At 36.7% G+C, this 9,550-nt stretch overlaps 1 pseudogene; it reads left to right on the top strand.

The window, feature by feature from the left end:
• Nucleotides 1–710: 710 nt before the first annotated feature.
• On the top strand, nt 711–9,248 carry LOC142859380 (uncharacterized; annotated as a pseudogene).
• Nucleotides 9,249–9,550: the final 302 nt, after the last annotated feature.

Genomic DNA, 9,550 nt, shown 5'->3' with positions numbered 1-9,550 from the left:
TTTTCTTTTTTTTTCTTAATTTTCTGTTTTTGTCTCCCACTCCTGGAACCCACAAGGATGACCCTAGCTAAGACCCTAAACAGTAGTGAGAGGGTGCCTAAATTGACCTTGACCTGTAGTCAGATTGATGATTATCTTAAATGTCACCATAGAACCTTCATCCAGCAACTGATGGACTCAGAGGTAAAGATCCACCATGAACACTGGGATGAGCTCCCAAAGTCCAATCAAATAGTGGGAGGAATGAGAATATGAGCAGAGAGGTCAAGACCATGATGAAGATACCCACTCAAAGAGCTTAGCTGAGCAAATGGGAACTTATCATCTATAGCTGGGCAGCGAAGGATCCAGAAAGGAACCAAATTAGGCCCTCTGAATGTGGGTGACAGTTGTATGACTGGGGCAGACTCCAAGTCCACTGGCAGTGGGACCATAATTTATCTCTACTGTTTGTACTAGCTTTTGAAACCTATCACCTTTGAGTGGATACCTTGCTCAGCCTAGATATAGTAGGGAGGGCCTTGGTTCTTCATCAAAGCAATGTGCTTTACCCTCTCTGAGAAGTGGTTAGGGAAGGGTGAGGTGGGGGAAAGGTAGAGGGAATGGGAGGAGAAGGGGGAGTGGGAACTGGGATTGATATGTAAAATGAAAAAAAACATATTTTCTTTTGGTTTTACTTTTTTAAAAAAAATAAAGGGATAGCATCAATTATGCAGCAGCAGCAGCAGCAACAACAACAACAACAAAAGTCAGGGTCTACCCATGCAGCTCTGACTGCCCTAGACCTCACTTTGGAGATCACAGGTGCATATGTCTCAGATGGAAAATTAATGCTGGAGAAAAGTTTACTTTTAAATGTTTATGTTTAAAACCAAACCTGTGGAACTCGCAAACAAAACCACCACCAACAAAACCCCAAAAACAGTTTCAGATTCAATTAATATTACAGGCTTTCCTTTCAAGTTCTACAGGAATGCTAAGTTCTATATGACACTCTCTTGAAGAAAGAACAGATTTAACATGAAAGTTAGCATGGATGTTTGTCGGTTTGAAGGCTCTGTCCTTCCACCATAAAAAAGAGAATCGAGTTTGCAAGTACCAACAGATAATTTCAATTATTCTAGAAGATTATTCTTATAATGATAGTTTTGGCGATCAAAGATTGATCCAGACTTCACACTTTCATTTCATCTACAGCTGAGTAATATATCTTTGTAGATATGTATCACATTTTTATTGTTTTTATTGAGCTATATATTTTTCTTTGCTCCTCTCCCTTCTCCCCTCCCCTTCTGCCTTCTCCCATGATCCCCATGCTCCCGGTTTATTTATGAGATCTTGTCTTTTTCTACTTCCTATGAAAATTAGATCCACCTATGTCTCTCTTAGGGTTGTTCCATCTGGAGTCTTCTGTGTTTTGAGTCTGACACACATGGATTTTTCAACAACAGGGACTCACCTTTTGCCTGTAGGTGACAACACTTGGTAACAGCAATAGCCTAGAATGTTTTGGTAGTTTCATGAACAGTTGTGACCAACAGTTTCAAAGCAGATTCTTACACCTAATGTTGGTTGTTTTGTTAGAAAATGTATGGCTATTGTGAGGAACATTATTATTGTGGCAAGAATTCTCTAATGGTTGGCTTCAGCTGAGAAATTTTAATTTACACTTTAAATGTATATGCATATACAGATTTATATGTTGTGATAGGCATGTTTGGTTGATGGATAATAGTCAAAGAATAGATGGATTCCTCATGACTGTTTCAGACTGTTATTTTTACCCTGCTTCTGTGTTTATATCTGTCCCTTCTCCATAAGTAAATCCCTTGCTATTTTTTCTTTGCCCCCTTAAAAATCACTTGTTCATTATTTTCTTTTCTTTATTACCTCCCCATACCCCACAGTGGTTTCTTTTTTTTTTTTTTTTTACTTTTTTGAATTCTGCAGTTACTCTACGTTTCATACTCACATCTGAAGATTTGGAACTTTCTATGAGAGAACATGCACTGTTTGCCTTTCTGGGTCTGGGTTACCTTACTCAATATTCCCTTTTCTACATCCATCCTTTAGCTAAATGGTAAAGCCCATGGTTTCAATTTTCTTTACAGATGAATAATATTCCATAGCATATGTGTACCATATTTTCACTATCCATTTGTCAGTTGAAGGACATTTAGATTGTTTCCCTTTTGTAGCTATTGTGAGTAGAGCAGCAATAAACATGGCTGAGCAAGTGTCTGTGGAGTAGGATGTTGAGTCTTTTGAGCATTTAAAAAAAATGTATGTTGAAATATATAGACCACGGATACTTTTTTTTCCTTTTCTCAAGAAAAAATAAAATAAATAAAATAAAAAAAAGAAATATATAGACCAGTTGCCACAGCATCTTAGATATGTGTGGAATTATAAAAGACTTATCCTTGATCCCTGATACTGTGTTCCTTATATTATAAGTACACTGTAAGGGGCAGAACATGGCTGGCACTTGTGACTTGATTGTACCATGAAAATGATGTTTTTGAGTGTAGATTCAGATTGGAATCTGCTCATATTTCACCTTGGTGTTTAATGTCACAACAGTGATGATGTGTTTGTTTGTTGATACCTGATATCTGCTTCTCTCAGGAGAATTGCTACTCACACCACTAACTCGGTTAGGATGTTCAATGGTAACTTCCCAAACCATAGAGATCAGTATTTTTTTATTTCTCCTCCTCACCCCACCCCCTCAACCCCTCAAACAGGATCCCATGGTGCAGCCCTTTTTAGCAGAGACTCATTATATTGTATTAAGTGGGAAGCATAAGTAAAAGTGTCTTGGGGTATTGACTGATTGATGTGCATAACCCATCACATTTGATGCAGAAAGAGCAGTCTTCATGATTGCTTTGTTCTAGTCGGTTTCTGGGAGAGTCATGGCTCTATTTCCCTACCCAGAAGTTGTAGTGTTTTAAAATGGAGATTTGGGAAATGGACTCTTGGCCTGCAGGTTTGCATTGCTATCCTGACTCAGACAAATATGTCAGCATTTTCCATTTCCAGAGAACTAAAAGAATTATGAACACTACTAACCTAAAATCTGTTAGACAATAATACAGCATAAGTATTAAAAAGGGACACACTGAAAACTACAAAATTCAGACTCAATAGGTCATAGCTTCTCCCGAGCCATTCTTCTGTGATCTATTATATTTGAAAAGCAGTGAAAGTTACTATAATTCTCACACAATTTAATATATTCATTTATTAACATGAATGCATCCAAGTTATGATACTTATGTGTATATGCTTAGTTGTAATTTCAATATTATTTAATTTGTTTTGGACTTCCCTCAATTTTTATAACTCTGTGGCATTGAAATTTTCTTCAAAACTTCTAAAATTGTTATTTTTCTACATTGCCTTATGCCTATTGTTAGGACAATTTTAGATTGCACCAAATATAGCTAGTGTGGATTTTAAATCTGTTTGGTAGTGACTCAAATATTCTTATAAAATTAACTCTACAAACAACATGATTTTATGTTAATGTTAAAATAACCAGTTTTCAATGTTGTTACACTTCTTCTTACTGTGGAAAAAACAAAACTCTTTGCCTGTAATGCAAGTCATGAATTTTGCTTTCATAGCTACTCCCTTCTTCCTTTAATGTTGTATCATTTGACCTAAAGTTTAAACATCCCAACTGAGCCTATTATAATAGAGTCATGTAAGGCCCCAATACACACAGAATTGATTCAGTATCAGTCTTTAGCATGATTTACAGGTGCAGAATTTAAAATCATATTTCCTCATCATGAATTTTCCTTCTGGTGCATGTATCCTGTTGTCCTGTGGGATATGAACACAGCATCCTTAGTAGATCAATAACTGTATCTAGAACTTAAATTTATGTCTTTTTCATGTATATGCTTGTGACACTATTGTGTCATGCTGTTTTTACAGATTTAGAAAATTTATAATAATGTGTGACTACATTAGAAATAATCTTTTTGATTACTTGTCTTCATTCATATCTACATCCCTGATATCCATATGTCTCCTTATATCCAGGAAAACACTCTTCCTTATACTACTTGGTCAAAATGTACGTTTTTATTTCAAGGTCTGTTGACATTCAGGGATGTGACTGTGAACTTCTCAAAAAAAAAAGTAGGAATGCCTGGATTCAGCTCAGAGGACTTTGTACATTGATGTGATGTTGGAGAATTACAATAATCTGATCTCTGTGGGTGAATATATTTTGATTCTAGAACTTATCCTTCGTATGTATTAACTTCACAGATTGTGAGTTCTCTGTTAATCTGTCTTGGAAAGAACAGGAGACTAGGAAATGCTTGGTAGTAGGAACTTTTTCATGGAATGTGGTTTTTCTCTACATTTTTTAAAATTTATAAGTGTCCTGCATTCTTCATTTTGGTTACAATATGAATTCAGAAACTCAGCAATGTATAAAATTTCCACCATAACTTTTTTCTTTTATTTCTTCACATTGAAAACAAATTCTTTTCTCATACAGTATATCCTGGTTGTACTTTTCCCTCCCTCTACTTCTCCCAGTTCCCCTCCATATCCTTTCCCCTCGAAATCCACTCCATTTCTTTCTCTCATTAGAAAAGAACAAGTTTCTTAGAGATAACAAACAGATCATAAAGTAAATGTAATAAGATGTAGGTGAAGACTGATTGTTTTTTCCGGCTGCCCAGACCAGTAAGGTTTTCCAGCATCTTTCTCCTTCAGCAGCTATGGTGTTTCCCTGACTCTGCCTACTCTCTATCTCTGTTCTTATTTATTGCCTGGATTTACTCTGATAAGCCATTAGCCCAAACAGCTTTATTCATTAACCAATAACACATATAAAGACGGGTACCCCACATCATCTCCCCTTTTTTGTCTAATTAAAAAGAAATGTTTTAACTTTATATAGTAAAATTACATATAACAAAACATGTATTAAGCACGAATTACATTTATAATAGTCTATTATTTGTATCTGGAACATTTCATATCTAATTTATTTTTATCATACCTAAGGAAAACTATGTCTGTCTTAATCTTATGCAACACATATACAAAAGGACACCCCACATCAATAAGATAATGCAAAAACCATCACGTTGAATTTGGACAAAGTAACCCAAGAAAAGGAAAAGAATACTAGGAATAGGTACAAGCATCAGAGATCCATTCAAATTTTCACACTCAGGAGTCCCATGATAAGACTTAAAGCTATAATACATATGCAGAGGGTCTGGTGCATACCCATGTAGGCCTGCTGCTTCTGTCTCTGTGAATTCACTTGCACTTGGCTAGTTGGTTCAGAGGGCCTTGTTCTTCTGTTGTCCTCCATCCCCTCTGGCTCTTAAACTCCTTTTACTTCCTCTTCTGAATGGTTCCCTCAGCTCTCAGGGGAAGGATTTGATGAAGACATCTCATGTAGACTCTCTCTCTCCAGACTGTCTGGTTGTGTATCTCTGCATCTTTTCCATCTGCTGCTGGGGGAAGCTTCTATGATGACGACTGAATAAGGCATTGATACATGAATATAGTAGAATATCATTAGGAGTCATTTTATTGATACTTTTCCCCCTATACACCAGTAGATTTTGTTTTCCCCTAGGTCTCTGGTCCTTGGTTACCCAAGCAGTGTTAGCTATGGGTTCCGTCTTGTGGACTGAGCCTTTAGTAAAATCAGACATTTGTTGACTACTCCCACAATTTCTGTTCAGCCATTGCCCTAGCATGTCTTGCAGCCAGGAAATATGGTAGGTCACCTGTTTTGTTGCTTGCTCTACCCATATCTTAAAGCTCCATGTTTATAATTAAATTTGACATCATTTTAATTGTGAGAAAAACTTGAAATATGCAAACTGAAAACTCTCCCTAAATATGATGAGATTCTGATAGGAAATAGCAATTGGCCAATTATTCCTAGATCCCTCTACTTTGTTCTCTTCATGTATCATGCACAGCACTGTGTTAGACTTTGGTATTCTTTTTGTTTTATTTTATATGCATTGGTATTTTGCCTGCAAGTACATCTGTGTGAAGGTGTTATATCACCTGGATCTGAAGTTGTAGATCTGAATTTCCTCTTGGACTGGAAATTAAACCTAGGTCCTCAGGAAGAGCAGTCAGTACTCTTAAACCCCGAGCTATCAATCCAGCCCCAGACTTCTTTATTCTTTATTCATGGATCATGGGCAACCGCACAGAATATATGAATTATTATATGTAAGGTAGGCCTGGTCATTTGTCCAGAACAAATGAGATTGTCCTAGAATGTGGCTAGAGACTAGATATCCCAGGAAAGAGGAAAGGGTGGCCACAACCATGATGGGATAGTGCATTGTAGCCACCACCAGGAACAGACAAGCCAGAATTTTGCCACAAACCACAGCCACGTGGCGATACACAGATAAATTAAGATGTAAAAGTTAGCCAATAAGAAGCTAGAGCTAATAGGCCAAGATGTGATTGCACTAATACAGTTTCTGTGTGATTAATTTGGGAGTCAGGGCAGCCAGAAAATGAACAAACAGCCTCCTTCAACAGTGAATGAGCAAGACCACAGTGAAAGCTCCAAGTGAAAGAGAAAAGAAGACATGAGAATGGTTTTGCAATAATCTTTTCCATTTGAAAGAATTCCTGATCATTTAATTTAGCATAGTGTCCTGATCCCAGGATGCATCCTGGCTGGTGTCATTGTTAGAATATGCTGTGCCAGCCTGGCTTTAGTGTTACACTCCTTTGATCCCAGTACTCAGTAAGCAAAAGCAGGTAGATCTCTGAATTCGAGCTGAGTCTTGTTTAGAGAGTGAGTTCAAGGACAGCCAGAAATATAAAAGGAAATCAGGTCCAGAAGAAAAAATGATGAAGCATTGTGCCTATCACATCTGAATTATTCTGACTTTAATACCTAACTATTTACAAATTATAATTTGAATGATGTAGGATTATTCTGTAATTGCTTTCCATGTATGAACACCTTTATATTACATCCTTCATTTTATTCCCATTGGAGAATAAACAGACCCCCTGCAGGGAAATAATCTCAGGAATCGGTACACAGAGTGGACCTGAGAATAACCATGTGAGGAAAACCCTTTTCAGGGAAATAGTTTCAGGAGTCTGTACACAGAGTGGACCTGAGAATAACCCTGTGAGGAAAGTTACGAAACAGAGCAGTGTATGGAGCTCAGACAGTGGAGGACAGAATTAAGCAATAGTTGCCCATGACAGCTCTGTCTCAAATGATCAAGAGCCTGTGATGTCTGCTGGGATACTGTCGTTGCATTCATTACTTTTGATATTTGTTTTTTCGAGGCAGGGTTTCTATGTGGTTTTGGAACCTGTTCTGGAACTAGCTCTTGTAGACCAGGCTGGTCTCGAACTCACAGAGATCCGCCTGCCTCTGCCTCCATTCATTACTTTTGAAAAAGCTAATTTTTTAAAAAAGAGATAAACCCTTTGGTGCTTTTAAGTAAGACTTTAATCTTTAAAGGAAGTGGGTCTTCTGAACAGTATTCCTCATTGCCTATATTACTTAGTAAGTACAAACTCTGTGAACCTGGGATTGGGTTAGACTCTTTTCCATTAATTTCACAAAAAAAAATATTCAAAACACAACATGTATTCTAAATATAAAATCAGTGAGCTCCATTACAAAGTTAATTGATTACTCCTCAACTATATATTTCTTTTTTTTTGAAGGCTGTCACTCTGTTTTACTGACAGTCCATACAATAATATGGAAGGACTAAGGTTGACCACTGAGAGCTCTATTCTAAATAGTTGCTGGTTGACCTATCTTAAGAGAGAACTTAGGAAGAGAGTCAATTATCATATGTATATTGTTGGAACAAGTTCTATTAATCTGAATTTTACTGATTTTCAGAGAGCTGCTGCAAATGTGTTCCTGTCCACCAGCATTTGAAGACTAAAAAGGAGTCATGCCAATGTAATGACCTTGGCAAATAGCTTCATGACCCCTCTACATTTGTACTTTATAAAACAAGTAAAACCACAGAAAACTCTTAATAATGACAGCTACAGTAATCACGGGGATGTCTCTATTAACTCATCAAACTCAGATAGACATGCACACTGGAGAAGAACATTGCAAATCTAAATACTGCGAGAAATCTTTAATTTGTGTTCCAACATTATTCAAGACCAGAGACTATGCACTGCAAAGAAAGAGCAGAGTCAGGGGGGATATGATGACTCTTTCACCTCTACATATAGTTTTCTGCAACAAAAATTTCTTTGGAGAGAAACCAAGTGTGGGATATATGGGAAATATTTCAGTACCACCTCAAGCTTCGGTGTACAGCAGAGGTTTGATACTGGAAACAAACCCTACAAGTGCAACATTTGTTACAGATTTTTTACCCGTTGCTCAAATCATAAAACACATATAAGACCTTATACTGGGAAGAAAGCTTACAAATGCAGAGAATGTGAAATGTCATTCTTTCAGTTGTCTGCACTTCAAAACCATCAGAACATGCATATGGAGAAAAGCGATACCAATGGAAAGAATGTGACAAATGTTTTGCCTGTCATTCCTGTTTGAGGAAGCATCAGAATGTCCATACTTCGGAGGAACACTATAGCTGTCAAGAATGTGGAAAGGTCTTTTGCCAGCTTTCACATTTGAAAAGCCATTAGAGACTCCACACTGAAGAGAAGCCTTACAAATGCAATGAGTGTGGCAGATCCTTTCCCCACTATTTATTCTTTAGAAAGCATCAATAGAGAAATTGCACAAATACAAAGAATGTGATAAGTCCTTTATTTTATTGTGTTATCACATATTAAAGGCATTACAGAATTGATTCTGATGAGAAGCCTTACAAATGTAGGGAATGTGACAGATGCTTTACCCAGGACTCACATCTTAGAACACATCAGAGAGTTCATACTGGAGAGAGACCTTACTTGTATGACTTATATGACAAATCTTTTACTAGTTGCTCACATTTTAAAAGACATCAGAGAGTTCATACAGGAGAGAAACCTTACAAATGAAATGACTGTGACCTATCCTTTAATCAGATTTCAAATCTAAAAGACATCAAAAACTTCGTACTGGAGAGAAACTTTACAAATGTATGGATTGTGACAAGTCCTTTACCCATACCTCATATCTTAGAACACACCAGAGAGTTCATATTGGAGACAGACCTTTCAGCTGTAAGGAATGTGACAAATCTTTTACTAATGGCTCAATTCTTACATAATATTAGATAATTCATAATGAGAAAAATACCATTTTAAATAATGAGGCATAACATTTATCTAGTATTCTCTGATTACAAATAACAACATCAGAAACATAAATATAAGAAATTGTGAAAAGCTTTTAATGAAGATTCAAATCTTAGAAAATATCAGAGAATTTATACTAATATAAAATTCTGCAAATGTAACTGTGAAAATTTTTTATGTGTATGGCTGCTTTGCCTGAAAGTATTTCTGTGCACAACATGTTATGTCTGTTGCCTGTGGAGGCCAGAAAAGGCATAAGATTCTCTGAAGCTGG

The sequence above is a fragment of the Microtus pennsylvanicus genome, chromosome 1 (genome assembly GCF_037038515.1).
Source record: "Microtus pennsylvanicus isolate mMicPen1 chromosome 1, mMicPen1.hap1, whole genome shotgun sequence".
NCBI classification, from domain to species: Eukaryota; Metazoa; Chordata; class Mammalia; order Rodentia; family Cricetidae; genus Microtus; species Microtus pennsylvanicus.
This window is presented reverse-complemented; position numbering and strand designations above follow the sequence as displayed.